Source organism: Palaemon carinicauda, chromosome 40 (assembly GCF_036898095.1).
Source record: "Palaemon carinicauda isolate YSFRI2023 chromosome 40, ASM3689809v2, whole genome shotgun sequence".
NCBI lineage: Eukaryota > Metazoa > Arthropoda > Malacostraca > Decapoda > Palaemonidae > Palaemon > Palaemon carinicauda.
The window spans coordinates 61,140,358-61,163,851 of record NC_090764.1 but is presented as its reverse complement, the minus strand read 5'-3'; the positions used below and the strand labels follow the sequence as shown (position 1 = coordinate 61,163,851).

At 33.8% G+C, this 23,494-nt stretch overlaps 1 protein-coding gene across 3 annotated transcripts in view; it reads left to right on the top strand.

The window, feature by feature from the left end:
• Egfr (epidermal growth factor receptor) overlaps window positions 1-23,494 on the top strand; it is a 633,396-nt gene that overhangs the window by 479,243 nt on the left and 130,659 nt on the right. Inside the window, exon 1 of one of the 3 annotated variants that reach the window (XM_068363795.1) lies at window positions 21,425-21,577. The exons of 1 other annotated variant lie outside the window; for it this stretch is intronic. The gene's annotated coding sequence lies outside the window, so the exon portion shown is untranslated. Of the gene's footprint in view, window positions 1-21,424; window positions 21,578-23,494 lie in introns of those variants that run through there. One more of the 3 variants, XM_068363796.1, reaches the window with a different exon arrangement.

The following is a 23,494-nucleotide window of genomic DNA, read 5'->3' as shown; positions in this document are numbered from 1 at the left end:
GGGCTTTGTTATGTAAATGCTGTAATTAAATCATGTTTAGCGTTATTTGTTGAGGATTATTTCCCTTTTCTGATAATAATATGATTGAACTCATCAATAATGTCATTATTTTGTAAGTCCAGGATTTTCTAGCACGTCTTGAAGTATTTTTTTTTTATCCAGGTTAGTAAATAGTCCAAAACAATTGGGTGAATTCTGTATCTGCTATTGAAGCTTCTCTGCCACTGGTCGTAGTGATACTCTCACTGTGTGTGTGTGTGTGTGTGTGTGTGTGTTTGTGTGTGTGTGGCCTTCCTCTTTTGATTTCCTCGTTGGTTACACTGAATGAATCAAAGGCATTCCATTTGATCATCTCTTCGCCGCAATGCAGCTTATCTTTCTCTTTTTTTTCTACAACATCTATTTTGGTACGATTTTTTCAGGTCTTTCGGTTTTATTCCTCTCGTCTCTTGAGGCTACGTAACACTTATAAGGTCATCTACCATCCATTTGCTGTTAAGTTTGAGTCTCTTTCTGCTATTTTCATTACCTCTCTATTGCTTTCCGTGTAGTCAAGAACTCCATTGTTGTCCTATTATTTTTGAGCATGAACAAGAAAAGGTTATTAGACTGTTAGCGTCAATACTTTGTTGTGATTTTTGTGAAACAATGTATTCATAATCTTCTTAACAGAAGATACTTTCTGTGTATTATTCTGGAATCATTTTAATTCCCATACGACCTAAGAATTGCATGCCCATAACAATTCTACAAATATAATGGAGAATAGTTCAGCTATTATGTAAATTGGGTGGGAGAAATTTGATAGTTTTTCAGTGTAGAGTTGTAGTCACCACGGTCTCTCGGTGAAAACCTTGTGTGCACTTCCCATAGACTATATTTTGAAGCATACCGACATGGAACTTTGCCATTTTTGTATTATGGTGCAGTTGAGGGTAGAAATAATGAAGTATGTTAAAGTTATTAGTTACTTGATAATGATACGCCTCTCTCTCTCTCTCTCTCTCTCCTCTCTCTCTCTCTCTCTCTCTCTCTCGATTCTAGGGGTGAAGAACAATTTCATGATCTTATTTTTAAAATTCTAAACTATTTAGGATAAATTTCTTGTTCAACGACATTTTATTAATAGAAGTAAGCTACTGACAGTTTACGCTAAAGATTCCGACTGTTGTACTATAAAATGTAGAACGTTGTTGTTTTTTTTTTTTTTTTTTGAAAAAAGCTATTATATTTATAGATAATTTTAAAAGTAATTATTTAACAATTATTCCATCGTTTTTCTGGATTAAATCATTACCAAGAGGTTACTCACTCATGTGATGTCTCATGAGGATTGAAAATATCCGTTTTCTGGTAGGTTCTTATATACCAGGTGTTTGTGTATTTATGGAATTACAAAATGTATGTGGCTCTATTTATTTTTCATAATGAAAAAAATGTTCAATGAATTTAAAATGCTACCATTCTTTTATTTAACTAAAGAAACGGGAAATACAGTAAAATTACAAAATGAATATAGAAAACAGAGCAGGAGATTGCTCGTGAAAACGATAAGTAAAGACAAAGTAGGAAAGTCATGAGTAAACTAAAAGTATTCATTGATAGAAAAGAAAAGCCTCTCCTTTATTATTATTATTATTATTATTATTATTATTATCATTATTATTATTATTATTATTATTATTATTACCATGAAGAAGCCTTTAGGAACTGATTCTGTTATATATGGCCTTGTAAGAAAGGTCGCTAAATGTCATTCTTGAGTCATTGTGAAATTAGCTGAGTATGATATATGCCGTAATTTAAATTCATATATATATATATATATATATATATATACATACATACGTACATATATATATGTGTGTGTATGCATACATACGCACACTCATATACCATACGCACCTCACACACACACACACACGCGCACACACACACATATATTATATATATATATATATGTGTGTGTGTGTGTGTGTGTGTGTGTGGGTGTGTGTGTATGTATGAGAGAGAGAGAGAGAGAGAGAGAGGAGAGAGAGAGAGAGAGAGAGATATTTTGTCTTTAAAACAATAGAATACAATTATACTTTGATTTAAAAAAAACAACATCTGAAACCGTGAGTCTCTCTCTCTTTCTGCTCTCTCTCTCTCTCTCTCTCTTCTCTCTCTCTCTCTCTCTCTTCTTCTTCTTCTTCTTCTTCTTCTTCTTCTTCTTCGTCTTCTTCTTCTTCTTCTTCTTCTTCTTCTTCTTCTTCTTCTTCGTCTTCTTCTTCTTCTTCTTCTTCTTCTTCTTCGTCTTCTTCTTCTTCTTCTTCTTAGACCCCCGCCAAAATTGGCACTGTATATTATGACGATAGATACCCAACAAAACCGTTAGGTATAACCCCTCACCCCAATTATCTTTTTTTATGCTTATCATATGGGAAGACGTTAAATATATCTCTTGTGCCTTTCAGCTTATAGATTTATAATCTTTTATCTGGTAATCAGAGAGAGAGAGAGAGAGAGAGAGAGAGAGAGAGAGAGAGAGAGAATATTTAACCACAAATGTTATTGATATGCCAATATTAGATTCATACACGTGTGTATATATGTATACATTTGGATTATATTCGAGCATTAAATTGAAACGCACATAGTGTATGCAATCGCTTAAAGAAGTTTGCACTGACGTATTTGCTGTTGTCTTATCTTCAACTAGAATCATCTAGAAATTCTCCTTTCATTAATAATCGTATCAAGCTTTTATGGCATTTGAGACTATAATAATCGTAAGATATACGTATCGAGTTATCCAAAATTGTAATGGAATGCAGTGATTATTGTTTTGTATTTATTCTAGTCTTCACATTTCCTTGGTACCGGACATGTAAATTTTACTGCAGGTTTTGTTGTTCGTAGTAATTATCGTATAGCTGGTACAAGCCAAGTGATCTTGGGGATGTCGATGCACGATAAGCATCAGTAAAGTACGAGAAGAGTTCACGCCGCTTCTTCATACAAAGGTTGCCAAAAGTGCCTCGAGGTATGCCCTTAATGGGTTCAGTGGCTCTTCTAGTGGGGAGAGGGAGGGTGATGAACATTGCAAGGTTGAAAACTCATACAAACACAAAGATACATACATAAATGTATATGTGAAGAAATTCTTCATGAAGTATTTTCATATTAATCTTCAAGGTTGTGATTGTACATTTTGTAGAGTTTTATATCACCGTATAGCTATAGGAATATATAAGTTTATTAAGACAAGCTTGTCTCGTACCAGACGATACTGGTTGTGAAACGCAGGATATCAAATAACTAGATTTATTGCTTGGTTATTTTGCTTTGCCTATTTCTAACAGTTAGCTAAAGAACTCTCAGTTATTTAGAAATTTAGGAATACCTTTCTTTTGGTACTGTATATTTCTTCATGGGAGAGAATTAAATTTTTACTCAAAGAATGTTTTGGGGAGAGACCAACGCTGTCCCAATAGAGTTTGTAAGTTTGCCAGTAACTTATCAAGATATTATACTATGCAACAATTTGATAAGAATTCTAAGAATGAATAGAGATATTCATCCATTACATTATTATGAATGAGGACAGTCTTTGAGTTTATCAATTGAAGGATGAGGTTAGAAAATTCATTCCATTGTTTAGATTGAAGACAAAAGTTTCAGGGTACTTATCATAAGTAAATTCAGGAATCAACTTATTTACGAATTGCTGAGGAAAAGAAATTAATTTATCTCCTAATGTTTATATGTACATTGTAAAGCAACATAATTCTCTTATTTGAAAGTTCTAAGCAAATAGAAAAACGCAAGGGGTGCAGATAGAATAGCGCTTTTGTTAAACAAAAAGAGGGAAACAAAATAAAGGTGCCAACTACAAGTTATAAGTGAAAGAAGAAAGTCATCGAACGAAGCAATACGAAGTCTGTTGACTTACAAAAAGTAGGAACACAAAAGAAGTAAGATAGTGTTGAGTGTTGAGTAATCATCAGTTTGTCGTCTATATTTGCTACAGGAAGGTACATTGATGTGGACAACTGACAAGGGGGATTTTTCCTCAATGTGGTGTGGAATTATCAAGATTAAAATTATCTCATATACAGTTCTATTCAATTATAGTGTTCTCCCGTTAAGCAAGTATCTACGAATTTGTTGGAGAGTATATTATTTACGTATCCATATATAGACAAAGGAAGAGGCATGGAGAACAAAAACAAAATCTATTTAATGGCTACGGAAGGAAAATGTCTCTTCTGATGTACACACTGCAAAGATAAAAACCTGGCTGTACATCAACTGAGATTGAAAGAACCACTCTTTTCTATTGATATATATATATATATATATATATATATATATATATATATATATATATATATATATATATATATATATATATATATATATGTGTATGTATGTGTGATCATCCTTCGTCTCTACTGTCTAACTCAGTAAAAGTGAAGGTAATTTTGACTAGTACATTATTGTTTCTGGTACAAATTAATTACTTTATTTTAAAGGAAATTATTTTTCTGACTAGTGTCTCCAGAAAATTAGGAAAGTAAAAGAATTATTATTCTTAATTGAGGGGGGTGAGATTAATTGAATTTATAAACCGTTGTTACTCTAAGTGCCCATTACTGCTGGTGCCTACATCTCTTACGACCCAAAGGAAGAAATCGTGACTTGAGTTAATCTGTTCAATTAAGGTTGGTTCCTCTCCAGATTATTATTATTATTATTATTATTATTATTATTATTATTATTATTATTATTATTATCGCCTGGTTATTATTATCATTACTATCTCCAGATTATCATTATTATTATCAGCTAAGCTACAACCCTAGCTGGAAAAGCAGGATCCATCCATATACCAAAGGCACTTCCCCCAATTTTGGGGGGTAGCCGACATCAACAAAGAAACAAAACAAAAAGGGGACTACTCTCTACGTTCCTCCAGCCTAACCAGGGACTCAGCCGAGTTCAGCTGGTACTGCTAGGGTGCCACAGCCCAACCTCCCACATTATCCACCACAGATGAAGATTCATAATGCTGAATCCCCTACTGCTGCTACCTCCGCGGTCATTTAAGGCACCGGAGGAAGCAGCAGGGCCTACCGGAACTGCGTCACAATCGCTCGCCATTCATTCCTATTTCTAGCAGGCTCTCTTGCCTCTCTCACATCTATCCTCCTATCACCCAGAGCTTTCTTCACACCATCCATCCACCCAAACCTTGGCCTTCCTCTTGTACTTCTCCCATCAACTCTTGCATTCATCACCTTCTTTAGCAGACAGCCATTTTCCATTCTCTCAACATGGCCAAACCACCTCAACACATTCATATCCACTCTAGCCTCTAACTCATTTCTTACACCCGTTCTCACCCTCACCACTTCGTTCCTAACCCTATCTACTCGAGATACACCAGCCATACTCCTTAGACACTTCATCTCAAACACATTCAATTTCTGTCTCTCCATCACTTTCATTCCCCACAACTCCGATCCATACATCACAGTTGGTACAATCACTTTCTCATATAGAACTCTCTTTACATTCATGCCCAACCCTCTATTTTTTACTACTCCCTTAACTGCCCCCAACACTTTGCAACCTTCATTCACTCTCTGACGTACATCTGCTTCCACTCCACCATTTGCTGCAACCACAGACCCCAAGTACTTAAACTGATCCACCTCCTCAAGTAACTCTCCATTCAACATGACATTCAACCTTGCACCACCTTCCCTTCTCGTACATCTCATAACCTTACTCTTACCCACATTAACTCTCAACTTCCTTCTCTCACACACCCTTCCAAATTCTGTCACTAGTCGGTCAAGCTTCTCTTCTGTGTCTGCTACCAGTACAGTATCATCCGCAAACAACAACTGATTTACCTCCCATTCATGATCATTTTCGTCTACCAGTTTTAATCCTCGTCCAAGCACTCGAGCATTCACCTCTCTCACCACTCCATCAACATACAAGTTAAACAACCACGGCGACATCACACATCCCTGTCTCAGCCCCACTCTCACCGGAAACCAATCGCTCACTTCATTTCCTATTCTAACACATGCTTCACTACCTTTGTAGAAACTTTTCACTGCTTGCAACAACCTTCCACCAACTCCATATAACCTCATCACATTCCACATTCCTTCCCTATCAACTCTATCATACGCTTTCTCCAGATCCATAAACGCAACATTCACCTCCTTACCTTTTGCTAAATATTTCTCGCATATCTGCCTAACTGTAAAAATCTGATTCATACAACCCCTACCTCTTCTAAAACCACCCTGTACTTCCAAGATTGCATTCTCTGTTTTATCCTTAATCCTATTAATCATTACTCTACCATACACTTTTCCAACTACACTCAACAAACTAATACCTCTTGAATTACAACACTCATGCACATCTCCCTTACCCTTATATAGTGGTACAATACACGCACAAACCCAATCTACTGGTACCATTGACAACACAAAACACATATTAAACAATCTCGCCAACCATTCAAGTACAGTCACACCCCCTTCCTTCAACATCTCGGCTTTCACACCATCCATACCAGATGCTTTTCCTACTCTCGTTTCATCTAGTGCTCTCCTCACTTCCTCAATTGTAATCTCTCTCTCATTCTCATCTCCCATCACTGGCACCTCAAGACCTGGAACAGCAATTATATCTGCCTCCCTATTATCCTCAACATTCAGCAAACTTTCAAAATATTCCGCCCACCTTTTCCTTGCCTCCTCTCCTTTTAACAACCTTCCATTTCCATCTTTCACTGTCTCTTCAATTCTTGCGCCAGCCTTCCTTACTCTCTTCACTTCTTTCCAAACTTCTTCTTATTCTCTTCATATGACTGACCCAGTCCCTGACCCCACCTCAGGAAAAGCAGGATGCTACAGTATAAGCCCAAGGGCTCCAGCAGGAAAAATAGCCCACCCCAGTGAGGAGAGGAAATACTTAAACTATATGAGAAGTAATGAATATAGGATGTCTTGAGATTAGCACTAATGTTAAATTAGATCCGACATATATAAACTGAGAATATAGACTTATGTCAGCCTGGTAAACATAAAAAAATCGCGGCTGAACTTCTGATGTTCCACCGATTCAACTGGCTGATTGGGAAGATCATTCTACAACCTAGACACAGCTGGAATACAACCTCAAAGTAATATTCTGACAATCATGAGTATCACCAACACCTCTATGACTCACAAGTTGACGAGAGAAGGCAAGTCCACTTTTATTAGTTGTGCGCGTTATTTTGTCAGCCTTTACGTAAAGTTTGAATACAACCAAAGTTTTTAAGGAAGATAGACTATGACTTCTTTAAACCCTCGTACATGTCATTTCACTTGAAATAATGTAAGTCAATATGGATTTGTTTGTGGTTAATGTGAATAGGAGAGAGAGAGAGAGAGAGAGAGAGAGAGAGAGAGAGAGAGAGAGAGAGAGAGAGAGAGAGAGAGAGAGAGAGAGAGAGAAATTTACAAGGAGACAGTCGATAATGGTGTGTTGGAGATCAAGCTGCCTAGCCGAGGTCAAGGGCTACCAAAAACTCAGACATAGTTTTAAATTCAAGACGAGTTTTGTTAGTGTTAGTGGATTATTTATTTTTTTTAGGCGACCTTAATTTGTGTTGTGAAGAAAACTGTAGGCATATTTGAATGTCTTTTCGAATAAATATTTTAGAATTGTTTTTTCCTCGGAAGGAAATTCATACTAAAATATTTTTCCCGGAATTCTAGAACCATACTTCAAAAATAACGATGTACGAGAATTTTAAGATTTTCATCCGATATAAATTACTGTATACCAATACACTGGAGAGAGAGAGAGAGAGAGAGAGAGAGAGAGAGAGAGAGAGAGAGAGAGAGAGAGAGAGAGAGAGAGAGAGAGAGAGAGAATATAAGCTGTATTTAAAAAGAACATCAATCTCGAAAAATTAACCAAAGGAACCGAAAATGGCACGTTTGGAAACTACATCTTAAATTCGAATTTACTCTCTCTCTCTCTCTCTCTCTCTCTCTCTCTCTCTCTCTCTCTCTCTCTCTCTCTCTCTCTCTCTCTCTCTCTCTCTCTCTCTCTAATAAAAAAAATAGTTTTTTCTTTTCAATACCATCATAGTTTATAGTGATACCTTGCATATATGACGTGTCCATCTATATCAAAACATATCCTGTGATGCTTTATAATCGTTATACCGTGTGTACATTTAACCCGGCTAAGATCTTAAGGTAAGCATGTTCTAGTAATTTGCATATTACAGCGTTCTCTCTCTCTCTCTCTCTCTCTCTCTCTCTCTCTCTCTCTCTCTCTCTCTCTCTCTCTCTCTCTCTCTCCCCTCTCTCTCTCTCTCTCGTGTCATTGTCATGTTATTGCATAACACTGAAGTCTGCAGCTTACCAGTAAAGCTGCCTGGTTAAACCAATCAAGCACATTTCTCTCTCTCTTTCTCTCATATAGAATTATATATATATATATATATATATATATATATAGATATGTATATATATATATATATATATATATATATATATATATATATGTGTATATATATGTATATATATATATATATATATATATTTATATATTTATATATATACAGTATATATATATATATATATATATATATATATATATATATATATATGTGTGTGTGTATGTATGCATATATAAAGTGTAGGTATGGATGTATGTAGGGTTAAAATCCATACTATCATGTTCAATAGAAATAAATTTTAACCCCACATCGGTATCAAGCCATAGTCTCCAATTGAAAGGTTATATAGCTATCAATCACCTTTCTTTTAAAGAGTTAGAGTTCGATCCCAGTGTAGGGTAGGAATTGGAATTTATATAAATATATATATATATATATGTGTGTGTGTGTGTGTGTGTGTGTGTGTGCAAGCGTATGTGTGCCTTACAAGGAAGTACTCCAAACCTACACTAGATTTTTTTCTGTTCAAACTTTTGTATGACTGAACTTTGTTAGGACCCATAAAAAATTTGTGTGTGTGCTAGCATGCATCATGCTTGGAATTGTCCTTATACATAATCTGATTATTGTTGTCGTCAGTTATGTTGGAAAAGTGAGTGACCTTAGGGAAGTCTACAAAGTGGAATGTTCCTTTGGTACGCGCGTGTGTGTATGAGAAGAGAGAGAGAGAGAGAGAGAGAGAGAGAGAGAGAGAGAGAGAGAGAGAGAGAGAGAGAGAGAGAGAGCTCCTTTACTCTGTGGATGGCCTCCGGAGAAGATCTGGAGATAAAGCCCCTCGGTCTCCTTCAGCATAGCCTTCTACCCTTCCATTCCCTCCTGCCAAGTCTTTCCATTCTTCCTCTCCACCTGTAGAATCCCATCTCTTGGCTTCCCTTATTTATAATTCATAAGGTTCATAATAAATTCTTTGTCTTATTTTAAATGGAGCCCATAATTTGTTTCATGTATGAGGTTTGTTTTGATGGTAGAAATAAATCTTATAAGGCGCAAGACTTACTCTCACCCTTTTTGCTGTTTCTCGTGCCATGAATTATGTTGACTTTTAGTAATAAGGTTTGTCCGTTCAGCTTTTCTAACCAAAGTTTTAATGATTTACCTGTAATAGGGACCATTTAGTATCATTGAAACATATGGTTGTTATCATTATCCAACTTAGTTATGAATATTGGCATTATTATTATCACTAAGTTCTGTTATTGCTTTTAGATGAGGGGAATAATTCATTTTCCTTCATTGCAAGCTTCCTCATATTGTCATACATATTTATCATATCTGTGGTATGGAATGATAATAGTTGCACTGTCTGCTCACTTTACTCTTAGACTCATTAATCAAAATATAGATCCAAATGCGCGCGCGCACACACACACACACACACACACACACACACACACATATATATATATATATATATATATATATAATATATATATATATATATATATATATATATATATATATGTATATATATATGCAGAAGAACCACGGGGAAAATGAAAATACGAAATATACGATTAAGTCCTGACTAGTTTCGTGATACTTGAAGAAGTATCACGAAACTAGTCAGGACTTAATCGTATATCTCGTATTTTCATTTTCCCTGTGGTTCTTCTGCATCTGAGCATCACGTTTTCCTGTGATTTTTACGCACACACACACACACACACACACACACATATATATATATATATATATATATATATATATATATATATGTATATATATATACTGTATATATATATATATATATATATATATATATATATATATATATATATATATATATATATATACTGTATATATATATATATGTGTGTGTGTGTGTATATATATGTATGTATGAATGATTACTCTGATATTTTACCTCATGACAAAGACTTTTGTCAATTAAGGGTACTTCTCCTCGGCATGGAATTTCCTACTCAATTGGCGATCTTCAGTTGGGACAGTGTATTCTTAGCCTCTGCCACAAGCATTTCTAACACCAATGGTTAGGTTGCACTTTTTATCAACCGACATGAAATTGCATTTATAATAGATGTCCTTGGTAAGAGCCACATGTTATCAAGAAATTTTTTTTTTTCTTTTATAATATATCCATATATATTCCACAACAGACAATTACGTGTGATTATATAAAGAAGTTCTTTTTGTATATATTTGAGATACTTTATTTTACTTATGTATAAATGTCCCAGAATGAATGAAATTTGGGTATTATTAGATATTGATAGCATATATATATATATATATATATATATATATATATAATATATATATATATATATATATATATATATATATATATATATACATATATATATATATATTGTATATATACATTCCTTTTATTTGATAATAATTACCATTATTATTATTATTATTATTATTATTATTATTATTACCATTATTATTAATTATTATTATTATTATTATTATTATTATTATTATTATTATATTGTTTTTACATCAGGATACATTTGGGTATTATTAGATATTGATAGCAATATATATATATATATATATATATATGTATATATATATGTATATATATATATAAATATATAAATATATATATATATATATATATATATATATATATATATATATATTGTATATATACATTCCTTTTATTTGAGAATAATTTTTCGTTTTGTATATTCATTTATGAATAAGATATTGCGTCTGTAGTTTATTGATGTGCTGAATATCGAGAAGAATCATATCCGCCATAACAAATCAATTGCTGAATGCAATGCAGCATAAATTCACTACGTGGCAACTTGTGCATAGAAGATTCAATTGGATTTGACAATTTTCATGGGTATCATGCATTAGAACCGGAAGTATGGGTATGCAAGAGAATAAATCTGTTTGTTTATTGATTTTTCATTATGATAAAAGGAAGATGGCATGAAAGATAGTTTCTGGAACTTAAATGAATTTATATTGTTATAACCCGAAATAATAATTTAAAATGAATGAAAGACAGAAAGAATGACGCCCTGTGGACGATGCGTCCTTGTATTTATATACTAAGGCTCAGTCATAATTCAAAAATGTTCATACGTTACACAGTTATATATATATATATATATATATATATATATATATATATATATATATATATATATATATATATATATATATTCTCCGCTGTCCTATCTTTAGATTTTCTCCTTCCTATCGTTTTACTTAATTTCTTTAATCTTGTTTCTATGTTGGGCACCAATTCTTTCCTTTGGACATTTTCAATTTTTCATCCAAGGTAGGTGTAGTTAATTTCAGGCCTTACATTAAGGTTTTAGGAGAAAATTATGTAAACTTGGATACTAGGAGAAAACCCTCTCTTGAATTTTGCTCATTGAAATTTTCAAAGTGCATGTGGGACACGGTATTGTAAAACAGTGAGGACCGTGATGTGGAACATTCGAATGGATTTTTATCGGTTAAGGATACGGGCTGCGTGAAGGAACAATTTTGACATTTTATTATAATAATACTTATTATTATGATTATTATTATTATTATTACCATTATTATTTATTATTATTATTATTATTATTATTATTATTATTATTATTATTATTATTATTATTATTATTATATTGTTTTTTACATCAGGATACATTTTAAATTCATTGCAATTCTTTATGATTTCAGTAGTCGTCATTTATATTAGATGATCTTACCAGTTAGATAAGATAATATTGACTGTTATTTCTTTATGATTGTAGTTTTAATGGTAATTGTGTATTTCTTGTTTCACTATATATTTTAGTGAAGATTAATTTGATCTTATGTTGATTGTTAATTACTTTGTTTTTCCATACAGGTATGTGTGAAAAGTTCATTAAAGGAAAGTCTTATTCGGGACCAGCTTCAGTAAGTAATATTGTCCATTTTTTTTAAAGATAATAGTCAGATCTGTTTGTCTTTGTCCTTATTTCTGGTAAGTTTACGAATCTTAATTTCATAGAATGGTCCTCTGCAGTCTTCGATTGTTGTAGTATAGTGGGAAAAGGAGAAAAGTAAGATTTCACAGCGGTTATGTCGTTTGTTCTATTCTAAAACCTAAAAGAATATGGTTATCCAAAGACTCAAGAGACTAATTGTTATTATAAGTATGCTCTGAGGTCACATAAGGTCTGTTAAGTATATTCATTAAAACTTCTGAAAAGTAATGATGAAGGTCACATACAGAAATCATATTATTTTTCTGATGAAACTTGTTTAGTCAACGCAGTACCTTCCCAAGATTAGTATATCTTGATTTAAGTATTTCATCACCACAAAATGTGGATGACGTTAGAACATTTTGTACGGTAATTCAGGATCATAGCTGCATCAACGGTTTTGGAGGCAACATGTAAAAAGCTATCAAAGCTATATACTCATATTACCAATACCTAATGTATAGTAGAACAAAGTATTATACAGTCATACCTTTTTGCATGATTTTTCCTTATTTAAAACCAATGGTAAAATGTCAAGATATTGACTATTCTTTGGAATATGATTTCATATGCCGTTTTTTTCAAAAGGTATTAAGTAAGTGAATGTTTCTTTATTCGCATGTGATATGTAGCATCAATCAAAAACCAGAGTACCTGTGAGCAGACCCAATAGTGCCAGTCCCTTTGAACTATAACTAACTTTTACCGAAGTAATCAGGCTATTTTAGATAACTGTATTAATCTTGTTTTTCAAATTTGTATATATTTGCTAGGAATCTATGAAGATTGTTTGAATAGCCCTAATCTGTTCATACAGGACTTATTGGATGGTTTATGTTTACCCATGTTATCAATCTAAAAAAAAAAATGTCTTTTTGCAGGAAAACGTGTATAAGTTTAAGTTCTTATTTAGAAGTTGCAAACAAAGATTGGCGTTAATTGATGTTTCTTTAATTTCTCTACACCAGGATAAAACGACATTTTTATTCTAAGGCAAAATAGATTGGTTACATATTGACCTAACGTAGATTGGTTACATATTAACCTAACGTAGATTGGTTACATATTAACCTAACGTAGATTGGTTACATATTAACCTAACGTAGATTGTTTTATTGATCAGTTTTCTCCATGAACTGACTGACAGACGTTGCTAAGGGTTGGCTTGTTTTCTAAAAGGATGCTTTCACAAACTACATTAGGAGTCCTGGATTCTTTTTGGATGTAATGATAGACCAGAGCTCTTATATTACTCATTCACTTTTCCATTCTTTACGGGGATCGATAAGACTTTCCTTTATTACCAAAGAATAGATATCGCTTCATATACTTTTTATCAACCATTCTAAATACTTCCGTAAAAGTTTTTTTGAAGAATTTATTTCATGAAAATATTTGGTTTCTATATTTTTCTTTAGATGTACACGATTAAACTTTTACAAAATATTGTTTTGAAAAATCTTGAAGTCCCTTTTGGAATAATAACTAATCAGTACATGTTTATGGGCAGCGGTCGAATAATGCTGGGTACATTTTCGAAATTAGCCCATCCAAAAATGGTCGCGGGAACTTTTGCATAATGATATTTTCTCCAGAAACGAGCACTTTCCCCTTACTGATCGCAAGCGCGCAAAAATATGAGGTTTTGATAAAGCGAGCATAATTCACTAAAAGATATTTAAATTTACGACTCTACGGCTAATCTTTTAATGAGAAGGTGCGGATTTGGGAGAGTTTTATGGCATAGCTAAACCTATTGCCGTCTTTCTTTCGGAGTTATATGGTTTTCCTCTTATCACCAATAGGCTTTTCAGTTTATTAAATACTACATTAGACGCACACAAACACATACACATACATACACACACACACACACACATATATATATATATATATATATATATATATATATATGTATATATATATATATATATATGTATATATATTTATATATATACAGTATATATATATATATATATATATATATATATATATATATATGTATATATATATGTATATATATATATATATATATATATATATATATATATATACAGTATATATATATATATATATATATATATATATATATATATATATATATATATGTGTGTATATAGTATTTTATTGATATTAAGTTTGTTTCCCTTTAAAAGAAGAACAATACAAGTAGTCAATCCCACATTCATCTTCTAACTGTTAAAACTCCCATATCATTACTCGCTTCATCTATCTACCCGGAAGGCTTATTAGCAGGACGTCGAACCCTCCCACCACATACGTTGCATCACTCAACCCTCGCAGGAGATATCAATGCCCTTTCCTTTGTAATACATCTTTTCCGGCATTTGTCCAGTGCTTACGAAGCCTTCGTCTCCTCCTATCTCCCACCACTTCTAAATCATACAAGTTTCCCCAACCTGTTGTCTGAAGTTCATTCCTTATAAACGAAGTACCTCAAGATACTCTAATCCATCTTTTCACCATTACTACTGTTTTACCACCTTTGCAATTCTTCCCATTTTCACCCTATTTATTTTCCATACACCCCATATATCATGCAAAAAGATCATCGCGGCAACTTCCACCTTTTTGTTTCATTTGTAGTCAACTTCCATACTTGACTTCCATGAAGAAGATTTTCCAAGTATCCCTTCATACATTCCTGTCTTAATTTTCACATCTCATATCCAGCTAACTTTACTGCTTATCCTATTCAGTGACTCGCCTTTCCTCTCATCTAATCATCATCAGTTATCTTTAATCTTAAGATGCATAAATGAATCAATCACTTCCAATCTTCCACCATTCATACTAAAAGCCGTTCCTCCCGGCGGTCCTCAATCAGCTCAGTATCATCGGTTTAGGATTGCGGTAGCTTATTGATAACGTCCCTGCCTGGTGATCGCCAATCTGTGGTTCGAGTCCCCCTCAAACTCGTTAGTTCCTTTAGTTACTACAACCTCACCATCCTTGTGAGTTAAGGATGGGAGGTTCTGGGGGAGCCTATTTGTCTACTTGCTGAGTCTTCTAGCAGCCATTGCCTGGCCCTCCCTGGTCTTAGCTATATATATATATATATATATATATATATATATATATATATATATATATATATATATATATATATATATACAGTATATATGGTCAGTCTCAAGAATATTGTCCTGCTTGCTAGGGCAATGTCATTGCCCCTTGCCTCTGACGTTCATAAGTGATCTTTAAACATCAAACATTCCTCTTAGCATTCAGAACTCCTTTTCTAATCCCACAACTTCTCTCTTACATCCACTGTCGTCCTTTCTCTGGCTTATCACATCACTCCATCCATAAGGATGTTGAACAGCCTTGAAGTCATAACATACCCTGGTCACAGTCTCACTTTTATACCAAACCTGTCACTATCCTTTCTACATACTTCACATGCGTCGCTTCCATCATGAAAATCATACATTCTCTATACCATTGACTCTAAGTGAGAAATAGATAAATGATAACTATGATAATAAGCCTAGTAAGATTGTAATGAAAATGGAAATCGAAGATGAAAAAAAGGTACAACCTCTTGATAAACCATTAGGCATCATCATCCCTTCTATTAATCCTGATAACACACCATTTAAAAAAAAGTATACACAGTATAAGAAAATTAAATTGACAGAAAAGTGTTCTTGCGATTACCCTTAAGGAAAAGAACTCTAACCTAAGAGAGTGGAAAACAATAATATAGTGTCACTGATTTCGGACGGTTTTTCAAGAAAAGCTTCTTACCATAGCTAGAATCTATTCTATCTTTATTGCGAGCAAATAACCACTGAATAGTTACAGTAGCTGCATACGTGAGTGTGAGGGATATTATTCGTAGCGTTGCTGGGTGTGTAAAGAAAGGAAAATTTTTAAGCAAAATTTTGATTTAGAAAAGGATTTAACATCAAACTGTTTGGCCAGTCCATAAATGACCCTATAATTCTATGGAGGTATTCTCTCAGCTCTTGGCTGATGCCTTGACTACCAGGCACATTGAGATTCACATAAACGTTTACATACATCTCTCTCTCTCTCTCTCTCTCTCTCTCTCTCTCTCTCTCTCTCTCTCTCTCTCTCTCTCTCTCAGGAGAGAGAGAAAGAGAATTTTTTTTGTCGGATAGTTTGTTTTTGTTTATTTATGAAATTATTCCTTAACATTATTTTCAAGTTGTAGTTCAAGTGAAGCTCATACAAAAAAATTGTTAGATTCTTTATTATTATTATTATTATTATTATTATTATTATTATTATTATTATTGTTGTTGTTGTTGTTGTTGTTGTTGTTTCTGTCAGTTTTTTTATGATTAATCCTTTTGCTTGTGTTTTATGCATTTTAACTACTTTAACGTTTTATAAATTTAAAATACATATCGTCATAAAATCGTAAACAAACTTTGATAATAGGAATTTTAAGTGCAATTTTGTTTCATTAACTAAAGCTTCATTTACTCCACGAAGTTCTTTGTGTCCTTGGTGGAGAGGGGGTAATTCGACCCAAATGTGTGCACTCGTGCACACACACACACACATACACACACATGCTGTGTTTTGGTGTAGGGTAGAAACTAAATAAGATCACCTGGCTTTCCCCTCCTCCTCCTCCTCCTCCTCCTCCTTCTCCTCCTGCTACTTCTTTTAGGGTCACGGTGATGAGCATTTTGAAGAGATCAAATATCTCTGGTTGATGTCATCGCCAGCAAACTCCAACAGCTATTAAGCTTACCACCCGACTCCCTTGAGAGTCAGATGTCCCGGTTTTGGTACATTTTATCCAACGATGGTTCCTAATTATCAGGTGATGCGACACCAGAGGGAGACAGGCATATATTCGCTCCTTACGACTATTTTCCTGGACAGAATAAAGGGAGCAAAGGTAAAAGGTGAGAAGAATAGGGGATAAGATGGTGGGAAAATTGGAAAGGAAAACCCCGTTTTTTTTTTCGTAGGAAAGTCTTACGATAATCTGTCGATAATAAAGTTAGTTATAAAAAACAGGCCAATCGTAGATAAACAAGCAAATGCACACACATTTATACACACACACATACACACACATACACACACACACACACACACACATATATATATATATATATATATATATATATATATATATATATACTATATATATTCATATACAATGTATACACATACGTACATACTTTTCTATGAAGATAACTTCGAAGCCTACATAATTATATCGCTTTGCCAGACTTACATGCATGTATGTAAACAATATAAAATCCGAAATCTGAAATATATGTGAGGAGTAAGCGAAGTCAGTCGATCTATCTACCACCAGTAGTTGTAGATGGGCTACGCAGATGGTGTTCAACTTGAGAGGAAAGGGAACAATAGGTGAGAGGTGGGAGTGATGATGGGGATGATGCGTGGCGGTCCTTTGGAGTATAAAGGGACTTATGGTGAATTTTGGGATGAAGGGTCTGATGATCAGGGTTCGAAAAGGGGACCATAAAGAAAATAAAATTTGGTTTATTCGTGGTGGCAATGGGGGACACATGGTAGCCTGCGTAGGGTGTAAACTATGATGAAGTGCCTATTGTGACACTTTGGAAATATGATTAGAGTTTTTCTTTTTTATCACTCTCCTCATTTTCCTTCTTTACGGGATTTCAAAGTTTTTTTTTTCTTTTTTTAAGGTTATGCGCTTTACTAAATGTCCTTATGTAAACATTTTTTGAGGCATAAGATGCTTTAAAAAGTTTGACGTATATTCAGTGACCAGTCTCTATTTACATTTTATTCTTAGATTGACAGGAACGTATTATACTGTATATATTTTAGTTTACTGAAACAATGTAGATTAAGTAGCAACAAGCGTAATATGTGTAATATTGTTCTTCATACCTATCAAATATACACTGAACACTATTCCAGATTATTCTTTGTCGTAAGCTTAATAAAACATATATTTTGGGGAACTAAAAGTGAGACATTTGAAAATAGATGGCTTCCTCTTTAATATATCAGATCTTAGATTTCTATCTTGAATATTCCGAGGTGTACACGTCTGTACTGTTTCAAAATCCTAGAAATCAGAGTTAAACATTTAAGTTTTAATCGTTAAAGCAATAATCTCATTAATTTGCATCTCGAATGTGCATCATATAGAATTACTTTGGAGATTTGCAGTTTTGAAATTAATATAAAATTGCTTCCTTTTTTTCAGCAACTTACATACAGTAATTTTCAACATGTTAAAACAGATGTTCATGTATAACTGGATGGTCTCTTAAGTTTCCCTTGTTATACAAATCTTAGTATTGAGGAGTCTTTGTTCCATAAGATTAGTATGAGTAATGTAGTGTTGATATCCAATTCAATGTCTTCGAGGAGTTATTTGCCCTCATCTCAATGAAATAATAGATTTTATTTTCATTTTGAATATTTATAGATTTTCACATCTTTGAAACTGTCAAATTAAGTAATTAATCAGTACATTGAGCTCTGGACAGGAACTTCAGCTTTTAAAAATGGATGATACATACTGAATGTTTAACCCCATTTTGTAATTATGAATTTTCTGTTAGGTGTAGCGTAAATAGCTTGTAAGTGATTATCCGGTTGGTAGATGCCTGTATATGTTCTCCAAAATCTTTGGTGTATGTAATTAGATAATGTCTAGCATCACCTAAGAAATCCTTGCTCAGAGCCCTGAATAGGGCCCATTGGTGGGAGACTAAAATTATCTCTTCTGGTCCAGGTTAACCAATACATGGGATACGCAGTCAATCATTTTGAAATATAGGAGTTAATGCTAGACTTACATTGAAAATGTAGGTTTTCATGACCTTTTGAAACTGAAAAAGAACATATGAGGTGTGATTGTACTGGTTGCAAACACATTGTGAAGTGCCAGAAAGGATTTTATAAAGTAGGATAATGACTAGCACTCTCACACAGATTACACGAGTTGTATCGCTTAAGAATCCTAAGTAGCTTTACAATACGATAGTATAAGTTATTTTTTAAACTTACTCGATGAGGGCATTCTCATAATTCAAGGTTGCATCTAAGTACGAGGGTAATAGATGAAAGATAATAGGTTATATAGATAAAAACAGAGCGACAAGTAAAGATGGATGAAAAGAACTCGGTTTCATGTTTTTAGGAAACTACATATATTTGTCTCTCATTAAAAGATAAATTGTCGGTACAGAATAGCAGAGAGTAATTAGATGTTGAATGATGCCTGCATATTTCAATGAATTGCAATATTGATATCTGAAAATTCTCTCTCTCTCTCTCTCTCTCTCTCTCTCTCTCTCTCTCCTCTCTCTCTCTCTCTCTCTCCTCTCTCTCTCTCTCTCTCTCTCTCTCAATATTTGGAGGCTGGATATTTTTTTCATAATGTCGAGTATGACCAGTGAGTGTAAACATGATCAGTTCATGAAGAGGTTTTTGGTAGTAGTTATTGTTATTGTTATTATCATCATCATCATCATCATCATCATCATCATCATCATCATTATTATTATTATTATTATTATTATTATTATTAGCTAAGCTATAACCATAGTTGGAAAAGAAGGATGATGTACGCCTAAGGGCTCCAATAGGGAAAATAGCCCAATGAGTAAAAGGAAACATAGAATAGTGTGCCTGAGTGTACCCTCAAGCAAGAGAACTCTAACCCAAGACAGTGGAAGACCTTGGTACAGAGGCTATGGCACTACCCAAGACTAGAGAACAATGGTTTGATTGTGGAGTGTCCTTCTCTTAGAAGAGCTGCTTACTATAGGTAAAGAGTCTCTTCTACCCTTACCAAGTGGAAAATAGCCACTGAACAATTACATTGTAGTAGTTAACCCCTTGAATTAATGAAGAAGAACTTTTCGTTTATATTAGTGATGTAAGGTGTATAAAGAAAGAGGAGAATGTATAATGAATAGGCCAGACTGCTTGGTGTATGAGTAGGCAAAGGAAAACTGAACCGTAACCAGAGAAGGAGCCAATGTAGTAGTATCTGGCCAGTCAAAGGATCTAATAACTCTAGCTATAGTATCTCAATGGGTGGCTGGTGCCTTGACTGACCTATTACCCATAGTTACCGTTAAATGAGAGAGAGAGAGAGAGAGAGAGAGAGAGAGAGAGAGAGAGAGAGAGAGAGAGAGAGAGAGAGAGAAGAAGAAGAAAACAATTTAGACCACCGACCATTTATAGCTCCGTGGGGAGGCATAAGCCATCTCTGCAGGGGCCAGAAGTTGGGTGAGTGAGAGATGGATGAAAGGATAAAAGATGAGTCAACGTTGGCTATGGGTTAGGTAATGGATGTTGAAGGGATGGCTAACATAAAAACAAGATGGATGACACCACTGGAAAGTATTTAGAATGTGTTGAGTTGAAATTCTTCCTGAATGTGTATATGATTTTTACACCCATATGTATGTAATGTTGAGGAGGAAAATATTAGTATTTGTCTTGTGAACGAAAGGGTACTGTATTGCAATGTTCTATGGTTCATTGTTAGAGTGGATTTTATGAACGCACGTGCAAATGTATGTTTACATCTAATATTATGTAAACTTGCATATATAGGGTACATAAAGAACGCATGACTGTTCAAATACGTTAATAACATTTAAACTTGTCACATTAAGAAAAAGCGTTTGGGTATGCATGTATAGACATCATATAAATCCACCCAAACTCAACGGTACTCGAATATGTGTATAGAAATACGCGTGTATGTAAACAAGTAATCGCAGTCATAATAGGTATTAGGAAAAGAAGGGACTATCTTATGTTTGTTCATCTCTGAATGCACTCAAGTTCAAATGCACATAATAGCTGAGACATTCCCAACCCTTTTTGTATGAATCTGGCCTCCCCTTCATACCGATGGGGGAAGGGGAGGGGAGAGATCCAAGGATCCTGCTGCCTCCACCAGTGTGTGATTTAAAGGCAATGTTAGACCGCTTCCACCGATGTTCATTTGAGATCAGCCAAGTGTGCACAAGTGTTCGTTTGTGCATCAGCGGTCTTTTGTTCGAAGAAATATCTTCCCCTTTCGTATTGGTTTTAGCGAGAATCGTCCCTCTGTGTGAGTTTTTGTGAGCGTGTGCACATGGGTTTGTGTGCACTAATATAGCATTTTTTAAACTGAAATGCATCATTACTCTGAAGTGATATCAGTCTGTATTTTTTTTTTTTTTTTTTTTACAGACTAATTGTTCTCTTCAAGATTACTCGTTTTAAAACTAGTTTGAAGGAAAATAAATTGAAATGTATGGGAATTCATCTATGAATTGCCGTGGTATATTGGTTTACCATATGCATATATTGTTATATGTAAACACATACATTATATATATATATATATATATATATATATATATATATATATATATACATATATATATATATATATATATATATTCATATATGTGTGTGTGTAAAAAGTGCGTGCATGTGCGTATAAGTACATGCTTAAATCTTATGGCTGCACTTGGTCCCTATGTTTATCATTAGAGTACCTATATATAGGTACTCTTTCATAATCTTGTCCTCATCTACACTCAGATATTATGATAAATATGATAATATACAATATATATATATATATATATATATATATATATATATATATATATATATATATATATATATATATATATATATACATACATATATTTGTGTGTGTTTGTTGCCTAGAATCTGGAAATGATCTTCCAGAAATTTTGTGATATTTTTTCCCGGTGCCCAACGTTCTGAGTAGCCTACGGCCACCTACACATAAATGCGCACACGCGCGCTCGTGCACACTTACACAGGAATTATTATTGGTGATTCCTGCAAAGGCTCCCTGTGGCTTGAACCTGGTCCGCTAATTATGGGGAGATGATAATGTGAGAACTCCCTCTATTGTTTACAAGAACTTGTCTCTGCGGTCATTTTCCAAATTCGACTTGGCGCGGTCATACATATGCTCATTTTATACATTATGCATATATGGTAGATTTATTATCGTTTTTATTTCTGCATTTCAGTCAAGCCATTTTATACTCGTTTATTTTGTATTTTATTGTCACTTTCCTTTCTTCAGAAAATGAGCATTGCTGTTTGTGCTCTTTTGTTATGCTGGTAGATCGCTTTACGCTGTTCAGCTAACGTGTTTGCGTTTTATCCAGTTTTTTTTCTAATACTAAGTCACTTTAGCATCACTGTTGGGAATGAGGAGGTAGGAGTAGGTAAAATGCCTAGTGGATCTTGAGTAAGATGAAAATGCCATATGCCCTTTTGACAACTAAAGTAAGTGCTAAAGGTTAAAAAGTAAAACATGTATGCTGTAGATCCTGCAATTATGGTGTTCCTTTACAGAAAGTCTATACTTTTGCTTTTTTTTTTTTAATTAGAATTTAGAGTTTTAACAGAAGCTACCAAATCTCAATAATATCTCTGACTGTGTCTTAAATTTATTGAAAAGCCAAAGTCCGGATAGTCATTTTGTTCGGTCAAGAAATTTTTTCCTCCAAGAAAAATGGTTCCACAGAAAGAGCCAGGGTGCATTCGTCCTCTTATTCATCCTCTAACTGCTGAGTTAAGAACTGAATGAGCCGCCAAAGAGAACTTCCAATCTCACAGTCATGTCAAACGCCTAAGAAGTACGGAATCTCCCTATTGTAGGGCTTTTATCCTTTGTACTTATGCTGAATTCTAAACAAAAAAAAATCAGTGATGCAATATTCAGAAATTGAAACAGTTGAGGTGTGATACTTCATGATCATGCATGGATCGAAGGTGATTCAATTTTAATTAGCTTTATTGATTCTTCTGAATTTCATCAAGGTGTTATTTATATGGTCATAGCATTTGGTCACTATGATTCCATTAATATAATCACGTGTTAACATTCACAAGTGAATGTGAAAATTTTTAAGGATTTTTTTTTTATTAATGTATTATTTTATGTCACCATGTACCAGAAACAAGCATTGTTCTTAACGTAATATTAAAGTGC